Source organism: Hesperophylax consimilis, chromosome 24, assembly GCF_061612785.1.
Source record: "Hesperophylax consimilis isolate HC1 chromosome 24, BYU_Hcon_1.0, whole genome shotgun sequence".
Taxonomy (NCBI): domain Eukaryota; kingdom Metazoa; phylum Arthropoda; class Insecta; order Trichoptera; family Limnephilidae; genus Hesperophylax; species Hesperophylax consimilis.
Window position 1 is genome coordinate 7,451,216 of NC_142859.1, and position 19,613 is coordinate 7,470,828.

The 19,613-nt window shown below is 36.6% G+C and overlaps 1 long non-coding RNA gene across 2 annotated transcripts; it reads left to right on the plus strand.

Annotated features, from left to right (window-relative positions):
- The first annotated feature begins 93 nt into the window (after positions 1–93).
- On the plus strand, positions 94–19,148 carry LOC149411856 (uncharacterized). Of its 2 annotated transcripts, XR_016304725.1 has the most exons (4): positions 94–551; positions 4,334–4,445; positions 12,979–13,595; positions 16,762–19,148. It is a non-coding gene; the product is annotated as an uncharacterized LOC149411856 (long non-coding RNA). The 2 variants fall into 2 exon arrangements; XR_016304724.1 differs by lacking the exon at positions 12,979–13,595.
- The last annotated feature ends 465 nt before the right edge of the window (positions 19,149–19,613 follow it).

Sequence of the window (19,613 nt, forward strand, 5' to 3'; positions counted from 1 at the left end):
TTTAAATCCTTTTCGGGAGACGGCTTATTTTGAGAATCGAGTTGGCAACATTTATTTATAGGCATGGTGGTTAAAACTTGACCAAACCACCAAACCAAACGTATGGAAAGATGGCAGAGTTATCAATCTATAGATAGTTGATTTATGAGTGTGACTATGGCATATGGCAATATGGCTTATGGCAGACTACGTGATTGGTTTATTTATGCAGACTACGGTGATGCTACGGTGTGACTGGTTTATTTGTGGATTGCGGCTATCTGCTTTCTGATTAGTTTTCAGTAAATGCAACGTGTTCAAATGAAAGCTTTATATTTGCTTGCGTCTGCGGTGAGCGGTTTATTTATACGTCTGCATCTGGAATAGCGTCGATTCCATCATGATCATGGCTTGGCCGTTGGGCGGTGCCCTAACAAACGATTTGTATGTCCAACGTCCAACAGAGGACGTAGGTACGAAGTGATGCAACAGAGTGAAACCGTTGGAACATTATTTGCACACATGACTAAAACACTATTTCGCATTTAACTTCAAGGAGTAAAATGGCGGCGGTAAGTTTGCTGAAATTTATTACAGTGTAACCTCATAACGAACATAATTCGTTCTAGAATCTTGCTTATTATGTGACACACTCGTTTAGTAAAACAATTTTTTCAGTCAAGTCAGATTCCTTTTATAGTAATTAAGGTAAACCAGAAGGTTTTATTTAAAAATATTTCATATAATCCTTGTCCAGCGATTCCGAATAATTACCCAATTTTTCCCTAATAAATCAATTTAAAATACGATAGTGCGTTCCATGCCAACAAATACTCATTTTTATTTTTCGTTTATTCAGATAAAATTACAAACTTGAATTGTTATGGTCGTTATGGAGCGTAACAACCTGGAATGCGATTTCGATTTGCAAAAAATAATAAAACATCGAAATAACTAGAGTGACGATGGAGTTGGTCACTCCATCATTTCTTCGTAAAGCCCGTGCAACCCCGGGACCTTGTTTTATTCCTATACATACAATCATCCGATTCCAAGTTGTTTGTTTGTTGTCTCGATTTGACTGTTTGCTAAACTTCAAAGGGGTCACGTATTTATATACAGGGTGTCCGGAAACTCGTAGTACAAGCGGGAAACTGGTGAATCTACATCACATTTGGAGTCGATTTTGTAGTATATTTTTTTTTGATTTGAGCTTTCGTTATCGAGTAAATCGAGTTAGAAGTTGATTTTTTTTTATTTTTTTTTTATCAAATTCTTATAAATTATTACTGAAGATCAAAGTACCCAACTAATTAAAACTATTTGAAAGTAAAACAAATGAAGAAACTCGGATTTGAAGCATTATTTTGAAATCACCCTTCATTTAACCCGTTGTAATCATAAAATATTTCTGCTCTGCAGGGTTAAAACATCTGTTGTTCAACCCTAAACACCAGAAAAAACTTTAACCCTAAAATAGCCGAAAAATATTTTTTTTTGTTTTTTTTTTTTTTGTGAAAATGCTCAAAAAAAAAAATTTATGTTTTTTTGGGTTCCCCATGTGGTGTAGATTCTCCAGTTTCCCGCTTGTACTACGAGTTTCCGGACACCGTGTATATACCTCTCTCAAAAATTAATTCGGCTGAGCGCGCTAATATTAAAAAACGATAATAACTAAGCGAAAATCACAGCGTGCACACAGCAAATAATTCATTCTTTTTTTACTAGAAAGCTGTCGAAGAGAAGTTTGTTTTTACCAATGCTTCAAAATTTGGTGAAAATGTGACCGCATTATCATTGAATAAATTTGTAGAACTCGTACTTCTCAATGTACGATGCAACAGTTTCCCATGCTTGCAGCATTTCTCTTATTGCGCCAGAAGATTGTTGCTCTGCTACTTCCTTCTCCTCCACCTACAAACTCTCCTCCATAACTTCTGCTGTGAAACACAATGCAACTCCTTAAGTTCTTTGGTGGTCAGCTCTTGACTGTACTCTTCCACAAAGTCCTCAATATCGTTGTTATCCACCTCCAGTCCCATAGTATTGGCCAAAGACACAATCTTGCTGACTGTAGACTCCACAGGTACTGATACAAACCCCTCAAAATCATATTCAACAATGCTCGCTGGCCAAAGCTTCCTCGAAGCAGAAGTGAGGGTCTTCTTGGTAACCCCTACCCACGCCTTGTCAATTATCTTGAGGCAAGCAAAGATGTGAAAGTGATCTTTCTAAAACCCTTTGAGAGTGAGGCTTGTCCCTTCAGTCACCTCAAAACAACGGTCGAAGAGTGTTTTAGTATAGTAATCTGCTGGTCCATATCATAGCATTTCTTTCATCTTCTTGTTATTGAGGATAGTGCAAATCGTTGATGTAGACCGATTGAATGTTCAGCCATGCTCACACCTCGTTCTCAATGATTTTACGTTTCATTTCTACACTTACTTTTATTCTCTTATGGCTGTCTTCCTTTGGCCTTTTCTTTAGGGACATTTTTGCAAGGGTTATTAAACTTAATGGTGATGGTGGAGTCGTGTTTTGAATATGCAGCAATACCGTACACTTCTACCGTCAATGCCTACATACTAACTAACCATAACACCGTTTCTCCGCGGGATGGCAGAGAGGACAGACCACCAAAAAACTCGGTCTTGGCTCACACTCCTTGCCTCATTCATACATCGTCTCATACATACTCTTCTGATATTTCGACTCTTGACATGGTCGTGCCATGTCTTCCTCGGGCGTTTTGACTTCTACCATTCACATTCGCGTCATATATTCTCTTTAGACTCCTTTCTTCGTTCATTCTGAGCATCCCTTTCTTAATCTTACTAATTAAGCTTACATCAGTCTCGCATTCCTTGCGAATCTCCACATTTCTCACATGATCAATTATGGTTTTACCACACATACGCCTCATTCGACGAATATAAAACATCGATGCCTAACTAATTTACCATCGTTACTGCCGTTACCGCCGTTTCCCGCAGGGTTATGCAGAGAGGATTGACCACCCCACAATTCTGGCTTGGCAATCGATTCTTGCTTCATTCATGCATCCTTGATCCTAACCTAACAGTTTATTAATAAATTCGTCTCAACCGACAAGAATTAGAGCCGAGAGATGTTTTGGTTGGATATTAAAAAAATATTAACCGAAAATTATTGAAAAAATTTGCAAAATGTGTGCAACAACCTGTTACAAGAAGACGTAAGCAAAATTAAACAAAAGCCTTGAAATCCCGAGAGGAGTAGTCCTGTTTTAAGTCGACCATGGTTTCGATTTTATGAAATAAACATGGATGCAAATCGCCTTGGTTTTTTGTTACAAAAACCATAATGCTACGTGAAAACATCCAAAGAATCAACAGAAGTAAATACATAATACTAGTTCCAAAATACATCTTATAGAAACATACTTTATTTCTGTTATTCTGAAACGGGCGTTTCCTTTTTAACAGGATAAACAAACCCAGGCTGTTTTTGTGGTTGTGATTTTTATCATTTTCATCACCAAATAATAATAATGATAATGATATATAAAAATTAGGCGTATTAGATCTATCAAAAAATTTATATATAAAGATGCAAAAGTCGGTCATTTTGAATACATGTAGGATAACGAAAGATTTTTTAAATATTTATGTTGAGGGATCAGTAGGATTTATAGGCCCTGTTAGAAGTACTACCGAGCCGAACCCTCTGATATGAAAATATCTGGAGACGGTGAATTTTTTTTCCCATTTGATCTCTGGTGAGTTGACGTGTTGTTGTTCTTGTATTGTTTTGTATTTATTTTGCTTATATAATGCACTTACATAATGTTGATTGACTAGATGATCATTTGTGGAAAAGTGAGTGGAAGGGTTAAGTTTTTCCTTTGGGGAAGATTTAACCCGGACAACAAAATCGGAAGTTTTAAATATGGACCCAATTTCCTGTTGTTCGCTAACATAATAATACTTTGATTTATATAGCTCCATTTTTGTGAAATATCACCTCAATGGCGCCACAAGGCTAGGAAATTACTAGAAACTTTGATTAAAATACAAATTTATCGATTTGATATTTTTATGTTAATTGTTTACATAATATATTTGAAAAGTTTTCGACTTTTTGTAAAATAATTTCTTTGGCAGAGAGGATGTACTTCCATACTAATCTGCTTGGTAAACACTTGTTTTATTGTACTTCTCTCTATACATGCTCTGTTATTCTGACTTTTAGCATAACCTGACTGAAGTACCTACATATTTGATTCACTTAATTATGCTGTGTCTTCCTTGACCATTATCTTTCACATCCTCTTGTTGATAATTTTATTAATGATTTTTTCGTTATTATATTTTAGTTTCCGGAAACTTATGTCAAAAAGAGTCCATTTGACATTACAGGAGAGTTGGTGGTTGGCCAATATTCCTATGGAAGAATGCAGTTGCACAAGAAAATAGAAAATAATTTCTGTAAGTACTCCTTTAATTTTAAGTTAAAATTTTATTTATGACTAACCACATGCAATGTGCATATTTTTTTTTAAAATTTTTATTTTAAAAAGAAAGACAAACGTTCCCAACAATGTTTGAAAATCTCGGGTAAACTTCGGTTTATGGGCGAAATTCCTAAAAAATAAAACTAGTTATTTTTATACTGACTTTGGGCCGGGGAATCCGAATCTGAAAGAATTAGATTGGGGCAAGCAATATTAACTGAATTACACGACTTTAAAATTTCGACGCACAAACAATTTAACTGGCCATTTTGAACGCTTTCTGACAATAAAACTAGTTATCTTTATACATCTTTATACATCTTTATACTAACTTTGGGCCGGGGAATCCGAATCTGAAAGATTTAGGTTGGGGCAAGCAATATAAACTGAAATACACGACTTTAAAATTTTAGATGCAAACAATATACAACGCCATTTTCGATGCGCTTTTGACAATAAATCCATAGAAAAATAACCAAAGATATTACATACAGTGTTACCAACTCTCAAAAATATTTATCCCTAAAACTGAATCAAAAACCCCTAAAATCCCGCCAATTACTTGAAAATTCCCCTAAAAAAATATTTTGTAAAAATAATGAAAAATTTCGTGGTTTCAGAAAATACCTATTCCGAAAATTTAAATTTCATGGGGGGGGGGTGGATCAATGTGAATAGATAACAGCAGAAAAACATACCTTATAAATAGAACAAGTCTTCTTCGTCCGTTGTATCCTTGTCAGACTCACACGTCTCCAAGGGTTCCTGATGAATACGCAGGTCATGTAAGAGCCCAGCTAAACGGTAGAACTCCAGAGTAGGATCCTTCAGGCGTTCTTTGCAACTTTTCAGAAACATGTATCGAGCAAGGTTGCCGGGTATGTGCGCTTTAATTCTACCAGATGACGACATGGAAGACTTGGCTGCCCGCCAAGAGGACTCGATGGAATTTGTATGAGCTCCAGAATCAGGGTCCTTGAAATGTAGTGAATGATTCACCGTCTGGTGTACATACCCTAAGTCTGACAGGCAGTCATATGCCTTCCAACAGTCACTGATAATAGTTGTGCCCTTTTCGATCCATTTTTCGATTATTATTTTAGGCACATTCGTTTCCGGAATAATAAGTTTATCCGATTTTAATTCTTCTCCATCTCAAAATGTTGAATTTAATGAAGATATTGCAGATTTGTGCTGAAAAACACGAAATGTTGGCTAAGTTAGTCGGATGGGGCCTCATTTCTCAAAGTGGGACTTATAATTGTCCGGATTGTGGGCGAGCGCTGGAATTAAGGTCGGAAGAAAATCGGTGAGGTTATTTTTTTATTGTTATGCATTTTTTTACCTGCGAATATTCTATTGTATAAAGTGTGTTAAAGAAAGGTTTTTTTTAGTACCGATGGGTTTCGATGGAATTGCTATGGCAAATTAGCGCGGGGCAAGAAGAAGGCTAAGCGGTGCGACAACAGAGTGGCATTTCGAACAGGGACGTTTTTTGCAAGGTCTCATTTGCCAATTTGGAAAATTTTTGGATTCGTCAATTTTTGGGTGCAAGGTGCGTCGTTACGGCTTATTGGCTTACAGTTAGAGCTGGCGATGGAAGCATTAGTAGACTGGTCCTCTTTTTGTCGGGAAGTTATACTCGATTCTTACTTGTGTCGCTTAGAAAAAATCGGCGGCCCTGGTAAAATCGTTGAAATTGACGAATCCAAGTTTGGTAAGAGAAAGTATCATCGTGGGCATTATGTTGAAGGACAATGGGTTTTCGGCGGCTACGAACGTGGTTCCGGCCGTGTGTTTATGGTAGCCGTCGAGTCTCGTAGTTCCGAAACTTTAATGCCCATAATCGAAAAATGGATCGAAAAGGGCACAACTATTATCAGTGACTGTTGGAAGGCATATGACTGCCTGTCAGACTTAGGGTATGTACACCAGACGGTGAATCATTCACTACATTTCAAGGACCCTGATTCTGGAGCTCATACAAATTCCATCGAGTCCTCTTGGCGGGCAGCCAAGTCTTCCATGTCGTCATCTGGTAGAATTAAAGCGCACATACCCGGCAACCTTGCTCGATACATGTTTCTGAAAAGTTGCAAAGAACGCCTGAAGGATCCTACTCTGGAGTTCTACCGTTTAGCTGGGCTCTTACATGACCTGCGTATTCATCAGGAACCCTTGGAGACGTGTGAGTCTGACAAGGATACAACGGACGAAGAAGACTTGTTCTATTTATAAGGTATGTTTTTCTGCTGTTATCTATTCACATTGATCCACCCCCCCCCCCATGAAATTTAAATTTTCGGAATAGGTATTTTCTGAAACCACGAAATTTTTCATTATTTTTACAAAATATTTTTTTAGGGGAATTTTCAAGTAATTGGCGGGATTTTAGGGGTTTTTGATTCAGTTTTAGGGATAAATATTTTTGAGAGTTGGTAACACTGTATGTAATATCTTTGGTTATTTTTCTATGGATTTATTGTCAAAAGCGCATCGAAAATGGCGTTGTATATTGTTTGCATCTAAAATTTTAAAGTCGTGTATTTCAGTTTATATTGCTTGCCCCAACCTAAATCTTTCAGATTCGGATTCCCCGGCCCAAAGTTAGTATAAAGATGTATAAAGATAACTAGTTTTATTGTCAGAAAGCGTTCAAAATGGCCAGTTATATTGTTTGTATGTCGAAAATTTTAAAGTCGTGTAATTCAGTTAATATTGCTTGCCCCAACCTAATTCTTCCAGATTCGGATTCCCCGGCCCAAAGTTAGTATAAAAATAACTAGTTTTATTTTTTAGGAATTTCGCCCATAAACCGAATTTTTTCCGAAAATCTCCTACTACCACCACAGAAAGCCGAAAATGTTGCTTGTGTTGTGATGGAGGACTTAGCCAGCCGAGGAATCGAACACGCGACGCTCTGGTGAGACCCAAGCGCTATGCCCACTCAACCACTGACCGGTCGCTATATATATTTCTGAAATAACACTATGATTGAACTAAATTACAATAAGAAACAACTATTTCAGTTATCGGAGATGGAAAATTGATCAATTTAATAGCTATTTCATTTAAAACAAAATTAATATTTTACGACTAGTTTGGCGGCCATGTTGATATAACTACAACCTTTAGTCCTAACTAATGTTTGTTTGTCCCTCTTTCACGTCGCAACGGAGCCACCAATTGACGTGATTTTTTGCACAGGAATAGTTGGAGGACTGGGAAATAACATAGACTACTTTTCATCCCGTAAAAACATTTAATTTCTCCGTAATACCACGAAAGCGAAGCTACGGGTAAAAAAAAAAAAAAAAACTAGTTAGTAATAATAGAGGTTTTTAGGCTATTTTTTTTTCTTGGGATGGTCCAATGCTTTTTTGGGAACCTGCTTGCACAGCGCGGGTGTAGACTGTGTGCCCTAAAGTTTTAGACTTCACGGTATTCAATACTTCATTTGTGTAAAACCACCAAACAAACCTATTTCTTTCAATACGTTTTTAGGTTCTCAGTTTAGATTTAAAAAGAAACAATGTTTTTGTCAATTATGGTATTATGTATTAGGGTCAATCCGCACCAAATCATCCAGAAAATTTTGGATTTGTCACCCACCATCTCAGATTTTGATGAAACTTTAAATTTTTAATCCTTCCATATAGATAAGAAAATATACCAAATTTTACCTTCCTACCTCAACTCGTTTTTTTTTTATGGGCAGTTGAAGTTTGGGCAAAATAAGCGTTTTTACATATTCCGAGCACTCCGGAAGAGCTTGTACCTTCAATGAAAAAAAATGTATCTTTGTCATTTATAGTGCAAATGCAATGAAAATTTTCAATATTATCAAGAAAACTATGCTGATTGCAGAAAAAAATAAATAAACCCTTTACATTTATCTACTTGACTTTAAAAAATTACCAAAAGTATTTTTTTAAGTAATTTTTGGGACGGAAAAGGTACTTTACAAAAAAGCAATATCTCGGGAAGGTACAGTGTTAATGAAGTAATTTTTTTTTTATTCATATCTACAAATAGCATAGAATCACATACAAAAATAAAATTCATGGCATTTTACTTGCTTCAATAAATAAAATCCATTTTAAACTTTTTTCAAACTTTTTGTAATTTTTTTTTTATTCTTATCTACAATAAACATAGTACAACCTAAAAAAATAAAACTCCTGGTATTTTGTGTGCTTCACAGTGTAGAAACGTTTTTAAAATGAGAAATCTTAATCATACAGAATTGTTCCAAGTTTTTTAAAATCTAGATACTGTATTTGCAAATAAAAAAAGTCAAACTTATTCGGTCCTTTACAACATGCTGGTAAGCTTGCAATGTAAGCTTAAGGCACCAACAAAATAATGTACCTTGTTCCTTACCCTGAATGCATACACCATAGCAATATTTTATAACAAGATCAACTTTTTAACTCTTTTCAATACAAAGTTAACTCTTTAAAAAACAAATACAATAAAAATAAAACAGGCCATGTAGGATTAGGTTAAATGAAAGTACATTACAATAATATTGTTTACAAACAAATGTTCAAGTTCATTTTTTACTTTTATTCTTGATCTGACCCATAAGATGGTTGAACTTTTGATCAGCATGATTTTTTTTTCAAGAAAGTAGTAAGCTCTTCCTGAACCTTTTGTTGTGGGAGGGTCAACGATATTAAAAATATTTTGTAGTGGAACAAAACAAATATCTTCTTTTTGATGTGGCCAGTAAAAGGATGGAGCTGGGCCAAAAGGATGCATAAACTTGATTGATACATCACACTCGTCTTCATCTTTGGAAACCACAAGTCCAAAAAACCAATGGTTGTCATATACGCAAGCTACATAAGAGTTTGTACAAATTTGTACCATACTTAGTTGCTCAGAGCGATTTCGTTCCCCACTGAAGTTAAAAATCAAAGCATAATCTGAATCTGAACTTATCCTTTTTGTGCCAACTTCATTTTCAGACAGAGGAACAAAGCAGTGGAAACCTCGAGTGCCTGGTATTGTTTTAGCTTGTGAAAAACGCTGCTGTAATTGTTGCCTGCAAGTGAATAAGCTTTCTTTTCTCAGCAAGTAAAAATATATATTTTCTACTCTTGACTGACAAAACTTAAAAGTTTTGTCTACAGTTGTGATAGTGTTGCCAGGGCCAAGTTGCAAACTTTCTCTAGTTAGAAGACGTTTTACTGTTCCACCTATTCCATCACAGGGAGATTTCCCATGACTCGTAGCAAAAAACGACCAACATGCTTTCAAGTTGAAGTCTTTTTGATGGTGACACAGATTTAAAAAGTTTTTGCAGTTTTTATATTGCGCTGCGCAACCATCAGTAAAATAATGAACACTTTGAATTTGGGGAAATTTTTGATTTAAAAATTGAGCAACAATTTTTTGAGTTTCGTAAACGAAACTTACATCATGTTCCAAGTCATCTGAAATTACACACAAGCTTGACACTGTGAGATCTTTGCCAGGCTCTTCACAAGTGTAAATTACCACTGGGTGGAGTGAACAACTGTCTTGCGTCCAGTGGTAACCCTGGACTTCATTCTGGATAACATAGGAGAAGTTTTCACTGAAGTCTAATAACACAACAGCTTCATTTATCTGAAGCTGTGCTTTTAGGGACTCTTTGAGATATTTTGATTGAGACTTTGTTATAAAAGAATGAGGAAGAAGTTTTACAAGACTCTTCACAAGATGTTCTACATATTCATGAAAGGGAACTGTACTGAAACCTGCTGTGTTCTATCAGTAGTTACCCATGCACTGTATGTAATTTCATCTTCTTGGTCCCATTCTTCAAATTTTTCTAACAAATGTTTCTTAAGATTTTCACTAGATGTTGAACACTTATCGCAATGTCGAAGCATACAGTCTCTATTGTTCTTTGAGCACACTAAGTAGTCCATTAAATCATTGTACGTTTCTTCACTGTCACAAGCATTAAGAAGCAACACTACATTTTGATGAATTGCACAAACGCAGACAGAATGAGAGCCTGGAGAACCTACTGGCACACACCATTTGGGACGCAACCAACAAAATTTCGAAATCCCAATTTTTGACGCAGGGTATTCAAACTTGAAGGTAGCATAAAGTTCATTCAGGTTACAAAGCAATAGTCTTTTGTTGTTCATAAACATTTTTGGTTATGCTAACTTTATCTTTTTTCCCTGGCATAACACGAGAAAATTCATCGTTTTGGTAGAAATTTTTAACCAAAGTAACTGTTCCTTGGTCTAATGGTTTTCCTTTTTTTGGATCAGGTAAAGCAATGATACCATTTTCATTTAGTAGCTCTCGTGCTTTACGAACTGAGTATTCACCAACACTGAATTCTTCAGCAACCTTTTTTCTACTCCACGAAGTTGGAGCGAGAGTTAGAAGCTGAATTCTCTCACGGCGTGTAACTTGTGTTTCCAATTTTTTTTTAACCAACTCAACAAGCCTGTCCATGTCATTAGCTTTTTCTTGAATACATCTTGGTATTTTTGCATCACATTTTACTGGGGAAAATTCTTTTTCTAAAACTTTACTTACTTTTTTCTTTAAGGTTGAACAAGCAGAATCTAACTTCCGTTTAGCGTAACTAGACTTACTGTGGGATGGTATTGCATGTAGTTTAAATGGAGATTCTCCAATGTCAGTTAAAGAAGTGTTGATTTCTTGTAAAAAAATTTCTTTGTTTAAAACATTTTCAACTTCACTTATGTCTTCTTGAAAAGTGTTAAGCTCTTCAATTTCATTGTTAAGGTTTTGGCTCTTACTAATTTTTGCTCTGCATGCATTACAAATTTTTTGTCCAGGGATTGCTTTATTAGTTACTTTTAGAATGGTATTAATGTTCTCTGAAAATTCCAAGGATACTGTTCTTAAAGTTTTTGTTATTTTCCTTTTGTGGCTTTGGAACGGGTCAAAACAAGCTTTTTGAAATGTTTCATATTTATTTAAGTTAAATATTCTGTGGTGCTCACAAATGTTGAAAACCAAGTCTGTAGATACAAAACTTCTTTGTTGAATAAGCTTTTTTTCAAATTCACTTAACAAATCCACACTCGTTAATTTCTCTGACTTAGTATAACTTTTTTTGTGACATTCAGTACCATTATGTTGTCCCACACTACATTTAACTAAACTTGTTTCGATTAGAGACATTTTAACAACGTACACCATAACATGAAACAACTACTGTATTTATATAGATGATCACTGCTTTGAAGCTGACTCAGAACTAAGCATGTCAGAGGAAACAAAGCATGTAGTATCCTGCAAACTTAGTGATGAGGCAGATAGTAATTTTCATGTTCTGTCTTGTTCTTGTTGCAGATACATCATTTCCATGTAGTGACTTGTCTCTAGGACTGTTTCTTTGATATTAGTCCATTCATTCAACCTATATTACTAGCTATATACCTAAACTATAACTTGCCCAATTACAAACTAAAAATAGATATTAAAAAAATCACAAAAAGTTTGAAAAAAGTTTAAAATGGATTTTATTTATTTTTGTATCTAGATTTAAAAAAACCTAGAACAATTCTGTATGATAAAGATTTCTTATTTTAAAAACGTTTCTACACTGTAAAGCACACAAAATACCAGGAGTTTTATTTTTTTAGGTTGTACTATGTTTATTGTAGATAAGAATAAAAAAAAATTACAAAAAGTTTAAAATGGATTTTATTTATTGAAGCAAGTAAAATGCCATGAATTTTATTTTTGTATGTGATTCTATGCTATTTGTAGATATGAATAAAAAAAAAAATTACTTCATTAACACTGTACCTTCCCGAGATATTGCTTTTTTGTAAAGTACCTTTTCCGTCCCAAAAATTACTTAAAAAATTACTTTTGGTAATTTTTTAAAGTCAAGTAGATAAATGTAAAGGGTTTATTTATTTTTTTCTGCAATCAGCATAGTTTTCTTGATAATATTGAAAATTTTCATTGCATTTGCACTATAAATGACAAAGATACATTTTTTTTTCATTGAAGGTACAAGCTCTTCCGGAGTGCTCGGAATATGTAAAAACGCTTATTTTGCCCAAACTTCAACTGCCCATAAAAAAAAAACGAGTTGAGGTATTAAGGTAAAATTTGGTATATTTTCTTATCTATATGGAAGGATTAAAAATTTAAAGTTTCATCAAAATCTGAGATGGTGGGTGACATGGCCTGGATGATTTGGTGCGGATTGACCCTATAACAAAAAATTATGCGTATTAAGTGCAATTATTTACAGTAATTTAATGTGAAATATTAATCTATGGTTTCGTAGTCAAGAACCATAACCTCTTGGCCACGAAGGTTGTCATCAAATCGTGTGATGGTCATTGCAACATCAAATTTCTCTGTAGGAGTATATATATAGGGGATAGAATGTAACACATCTATATTCTGGTACATAATCCTCGCTATACTCAAATTCATTCATCATGTCACCATTTGTTACTGCTAATCCTTGCTGATGTTGTTTTGCTTTGTTTATTTTATAGATTTGAAGATCATTGCCAGATAAAGATGTTACCCTTGGAGAAACATGAGTTTGGCTCTGGCTGGGAGCAGTTTCATTCGCCTGTGCTATGGTGTTGATGGATGCAATAATAGCCAACTTCCACCAGAAGATGAATCATTGCCAAACAAAGAAGCATTAGCTTGATTGGGTGCAGTTTCATTCGCCTGTGCTATGGTGTTGATGGCTGCAATGATAGCTAACTTCTCACTAGAAGATGAATCATTGCCAAACAAAGAAGCGTTAGCTTGATTGGGTGCAGTTTCATTCGCCTGTGCTATGGTGTTGATGGCTGCAATGATAGCTAACTTCTCACTAGAAGATGAATCATTGCCAAACAAAGAAGCGTTAGGTTGATTGGGTGCAGTTTCATTCGCCTGTGCTATGGTGTTGATGGCTGCAATGATAGCTAACTTCTCACTAGAAGATGAATCATTGCCAAACAAAGAAGCGTTAGCTTGATTGGGTGCAGTTTCATTCGCCTGTGCTATGGTGTTGATGGCTGCGATGATAGCTAACTTCTAACCAGAAGATGAAACTGGACATGTTGCCTGACTAGACCAAATTACTGCTTTGAGAGCTAAGAAAAAAGATGTTGCTGTAAGTACCTACTTCATCTAATGATTCTAATACAATGTGTGTTATACGGGGTGTTAAAGTACATACTTGTTCTTATGTTTATTTGGGGTAAAAAATGTAGATTGCATTTTGATCTCTCGTGACTAGTTTTTATTTATTGTGAAATTAGATGGAGTTCTAAAAATAGAAAATAATTAGCAAAATAAGTGATTATTTCATCTGTGGTACTATTTTTTGAGCCAGGTCGGTATGGGGTCTAGTTCGCACCAGGGCAGGACATTGGCACCATAGGTGAATTGGAGTCTATTCATCCTCTCTTCACATTTCCTGCATCTATTGGTGTTTTCCACTCCCAATATCTGCATGTGTCTCTTGAGATGGCAGTGTCCCGTTAGTAGTCCTACCAGTTCCCTCAGCATGTTTCTGTCCATATCGAGTAGTTTCTTGGTTCGTCTAGGGTCTGGTCCTTTTATGAGAACTTTGGATTGTCTCATTCCAGGTGCCCTCTCCCATTCTTTGCGGTGCTGGGATTTGACCCACCTATCAATATTTAATTTTGTGTGGCAAGCTGCTATTCCTACGGCCGGCTCGGATCTTACAAGTGGTGCTTTCGCCCCTTACCTTGCTAGTTCGTCAGCCTTCTCGTTGCCCTCACTACCTCTGTAAAACCTCTCAAATTTCCGCATATCCATTTTCTTCTTGAGACATTAAACATCGAACCATTTGCAGCAATTTCGAATGCGGCAGACCTTCTCTGTGAAAGGCGCATTTTTGTCAAGTAATGTAGTAGTGTAGAATTAAAAAGAATTACTAACTCTTCTACCCGGTTTTCACAAAACTTTTCCTTATCACAGAGCGGCGTGGTTTTCAGCTCTTTGCAAAATGCCTCGAAGTCAAATTCTCTCCAATTTCTGGAGATAACGGATTTGAACTCCAATTTTGGAGGGTCGAAGGCAAACACGAATGTGACGAGACGATGATCCGATAGTCCAATGTCAGTAACGTGAGTTCTATTCGGGGGACACCCTACTCGGGGAAATTATAATATCAAGTGTACCTCCTGCATCATGAGTAGCCGAGTTCACCCACCCCATGCAGGTGAAGTCATACAGGATTTTCGTGTATTTTTTGGACATGAGATCAGTTTTGTTTTCTAAGTGAATGAGTCTGCATTTTCGTGCCAAGTCTCCGATAGCGCCAAAATGTGAATACCTTTGTCACGAATGAGATCCACAATATCATCGTGTTTGTTCGCAATGGATCGCGCATTCCAGGCGGCAACGGTTAGAAACTTAGGCAGATGAGCATTCCTGGTTTGTGCTAACCGTAGGATTTTGACTAGCTTAACCTTCCTCCCGGCTCTACACACTCGTTTTCTTCCCTTACGTCGGGGAAATAGTACACCATTGTTATTGTCATTGTCAATACCACTATGGTTTTTGTCATTGTTTATTACTGGTAAGGGTCGTAAAGCATACAATTCATCCAAAGTATATATTTCATGATTTTACCACCCATTTCGAAAGTAGAAAGTTTATAAGAGACACCTCACAAGTGCGCCCCCTGTTTGTAGTATGTAAAGACAGGAAACTATTTCCACACCCTATGTGACAGCGTTGTGAGGAGGGTTAGGGTAGGTGCTGTAGGAAGGGATTTATTAATGCGGGTCTTGTTAAGGCCCGGATTATATGAAGGAGGAAAAACAGATGCCGGTAGCTCGTTCCACATACAAGCTGAATCACACCAAAAAGAGTCGAAGAAACGACCTGTTCTCATGAAGTCAACATCAACCGTGAACGGGTGTTTCGCTCGTATCCGTCGAGTTTCACACACCGGGGATCAATGCTGCTAGCTCCTTTTACGAAATACAATCACCCTATACTTTAAAAGGTACAATCACCCTATAGCAACACTTGATACCCCACTCTACGCATGCCAGATGGTCAAAACGACTGCTTGCAAGTGCGCCCCCCCCCCCCCCCCCCCCCCCCCCCCGCAGCTACCGCGTCAGAATTCTCCCGCTTCGGCACAGTCGAGAACCGCGCTCAGTCGCGCAAGCAGCGTCCCGTGCCGAACAAATATTATCGCTCTCAGCAATGACGCTAAGCACGAAATCACGCGTAGTTTACGCCTTTTAAACAGACTCATTATTGATGTATTTAATATTCTGCAGTATCAGTCTCAAACATATTTCGGATTCATTACGTAAATTCGCCCGTCGGAGCCGTACCTCTGTTTTATTCGCGAGCATACGTGTACGAGACATATTCATCCTGCCTTGGCGAGCCGTAAGCATCTTCAGTATATTACCCTAACTGTGTTCAAGACCGTAAATTCATTTTAAATTCCCGTTTCATCCTGTCGTTTCTTTAAAGAGAGAGAGAGAGAGAGATTATTTTACAATGTTAGAGAGAGATTCTATTTTACAATGTGTTTCTTTAAAGTAAATCTATGTCCCAGTGTATCCTACTCAATAAACCTTTGTCCTTAAATATTGATGAGTAATAATTGAATTGACCTTCCCATATCCTGGCCGATGGACGTAGAAATGAGCTGGAAAGTCCCCCACACCTGATGAATTAGAGTTCTCACCTGTCCTACCTTTACACTGAGCTAGCAAATTTCACTACACCTTGGTTCAATTCCAAGATGGGGTTTTAACCGAACATAGCACTTCTTAGAGCAGGCTCCATTAAAAAATCTGTAGAACACACTCTATACTTGAGTCTGTCTGCTACACTTACTCCATGCATTTCAATTCTGTGAAACAACCCGTCCTTAGAGTAATCGATTGTTTCATCTCTAAATAGTATAAAATAAAATCACTATCCGCGTCTGTCTGTGCGCTTAGTTCTTCTAAATAACACAACGAATTTTGATAGAATTTTCACTATCATTTAGAGAATTTCTTCCGGAAGGTTTATATATATGCATAATTATACATATAAAAAGTACAGAAAAGTTGAAGGTTTTGTAATCAAGTCGTAAAAAGAATATTTTTGGGCATTTACATTGCTGACGCTGGTTAAACCTTATGAGATATATCAAAATAATGTTCTACCGAGTTGTATATCTTGAAAAAGCCTACAGAAAAGTCCACTATGGCATACGTCTAACTCTTAAAGATAACCCTCAGCAACACTGGGTACACGTCAGCTGGTCTATAATAAATGATTTTTCATTTCAGCCCCTGGATTGAAGCATGCTGTTGCTGTCAAAGGAAAGCAGGTAGCACTCCAAATGAATGGATCACAGCAGAAGTAGCAGACTGGTAAGCAGAATTAAAGAATTAAAACCAACACGGAAACTTCATCTAACAAAAGTGCTTCTTCATCACGCAGTGGAACAATGTTGGTGGAACTTCAGATGTGCATAAATCCCCAGGAAAATAGGGCATTATAAATATGTGTATTTTTGTGCAAAATATCTTTGTTGATTCTACCTTCGATTTGTTTTTTTACCTTTGTATGTAATGTTGGGAGATTCTCCCCCGTTTAAGCTTATTTGAAGAGTTTTTGTTTCTTTTTTATTATATTGAAGACTTTAGGGAGGTATATTATATTTTAATCTTTAATCTTTACACTGTTGACCTTTTCAACACACTGTATCCCACCACGCTACTCGTTTTGACACAATGCATGTAATGTTTTAGTGGAACGATGTTTATGTTAATGAAGATTACTTAGGAAGTTTGTAGGTGATTTGCAAAGATATTAGAAGAACGAGATGTGCTATGAGCAGTTCATACTGTGTGGAATTGTTTTGCCGAGTGTCGCCGGTTTTGTTCACCAATACTACTGCACACCTTCGCTTACGCTAAGGTATCCGCACTAATACATAGAACAGATTTGTGTGCGTACACGTCCCGATAGTATTCAAAGTACCCTAATTAGGTAGTATTCGGTCGGCGGCCAATATAGCATATCTCGTTCTTCTAATATCTTTGGTGATTTGTCTTAATGTCCTGGAAGCAGAATAACTACATATTATGTTTTTATGACAAGGATTTTCGGGTTAATTTTACATTTAATCTATGATCGTGATATTTGCGTTCACCCTCGTTTCGGTCTGAGGTGTAGTTGCTTTTGTATTTACTACCTTAGACAAGACTAGAGATCTCGACCAACCGACCGGAACTAAACTCTTTTGTCCTGCATCTCTATATGAATCTTCTGTCGCCTCGTGCGGTTCTTGTTTTGTCAACTACTCAATCATCAGCCCTTGTGATGAGATTTTGTAATTATTCACTTTTATTTGCTGTTTATGGCCGAATATCAAATTGTGAGGCTTGCAATGGTTGTTCAAACTGTATTGTTTTTTTAATTTTCTTATATGAGGCTATGTGCAAATCATAACACAACTTAATCCTTTTGTTAAATTTTGCTTGCCAGTAATACATGATACGCGGGTTTGGGTAGGCATATGTTGAGCTGATATGAATGTGTTAGGTTATTAGCTAAATGGATGCTATTGGAAACTTTTGGACGGCAAACTTTGTCGGTGACAAAGAATGCCGAGCACTGCGGTAGACATAAGAAACCCTCCTCAGGGATGGGCATAAGGTGCTTATTCACAAGTAGAACTGATGAAGTAAATCAATGAAAGGCAAGTTCTTCAAATATAACAAATAACCTCTATTTCACATTAGAAGTGGATTACATACAGAAAAGGTTTTTAAAAACTTACCCCCATCATAACTAACTAATGCTGCGGATGGATGGAGACGCCTTCCCCCAAGGGTCCACGACTGCTTCAGCGCGGGCGACCAGCCCGCCAGCTCCGTCTCTCGTTCAGTCCCCAGCCAAGGGACTACCAGATCCTCTCCAATTGCCTCCGGTGACCATCCATCCATGTCTTTGCGTTGCCTCCAAGGCGTGCGTGGTAAAGTGGGTAATAGGCGATCCCGCCCCCAAATACGTAACCCATCCGATAAAATTAACAATACTGCCCGTTCCCGACAGTTAACACGCCCGAAGCGAGTGAAGATTGCCGCCCTTTTGCGTAGATTACTCCCAAACGTAAACTCACAACCCGGTGTCCATTGACACGCGTTTTACTCTTTCGGGTTTAATTTTAAGTCTCACATTACGCGCATTTTCCCGCGATTCGCACACAAACGCAATAATCAGCGTTTCCCAGGATCGGATGCCTGGATTAAATTAATAGATCATTTGCTCAGCTCGACTTTTAAAATTCACTGGGCCCTGTAGGTAAGTGAAGAACCCCGCAAGAATAATTCATTTCCTCCTATTTTGCGCCGATATATGGCTGTCAAAAAAACCATCGACAATAATCAAAGTACTAATCAGTACCTGATTTATTTAAGTTTTATTTATTTATTTATAATGTATTACAAAAAACATGGTAAGTAACACATTATTCCCAATGAGTTGAGATAAAACTCATTACGGGAAGTACAGACACATAAAATACATTTTACAAGGATATTACACTTTTAAAAAAATACAACATATTGAAAAGGAAAAGAAAAATAAATAAAAAAGGAAAAATACATTGTTAAGAATAGAGATTTTAGAAATACTGAGAGACATCTATACACATGAAACATAGTAAACCAACATATGAAAGCGAGCGAAAATTCACTGGTTTAAAAACATTTTCAGGAAATAATCTTTAAGCGTTTTAACTAATATTTTTTTGTTAGTTACTGATTGCTTTATTTCATTAGGTAATGCATTGTATTGTCTATATGCAATATATTGTAATGAGTTAATACCAAATTTTGTTGTGTGGGTAGACGATGCTAGGTGTATTAGATTTTGGGACCGTGTTTTGTGCTGGTGTATGTCTGAATTAAATGCTGGTTTGATGTTAGTGTGTGAGGATCTATGTATGATTTGTAATATTGTATAAGTGATATTGTATTTAGGTAGAACCGTAAAAGGAAGTATGTTTGCCTTTAAATATATATCTTTGATATGTATATCCCACGGTAGACGGTAGATATTCCTTATTGCTCGATTTTGAATCACTTGTATTTCTGATATTTGTTTTTTAGTAATAGTGCCCCAGATACTA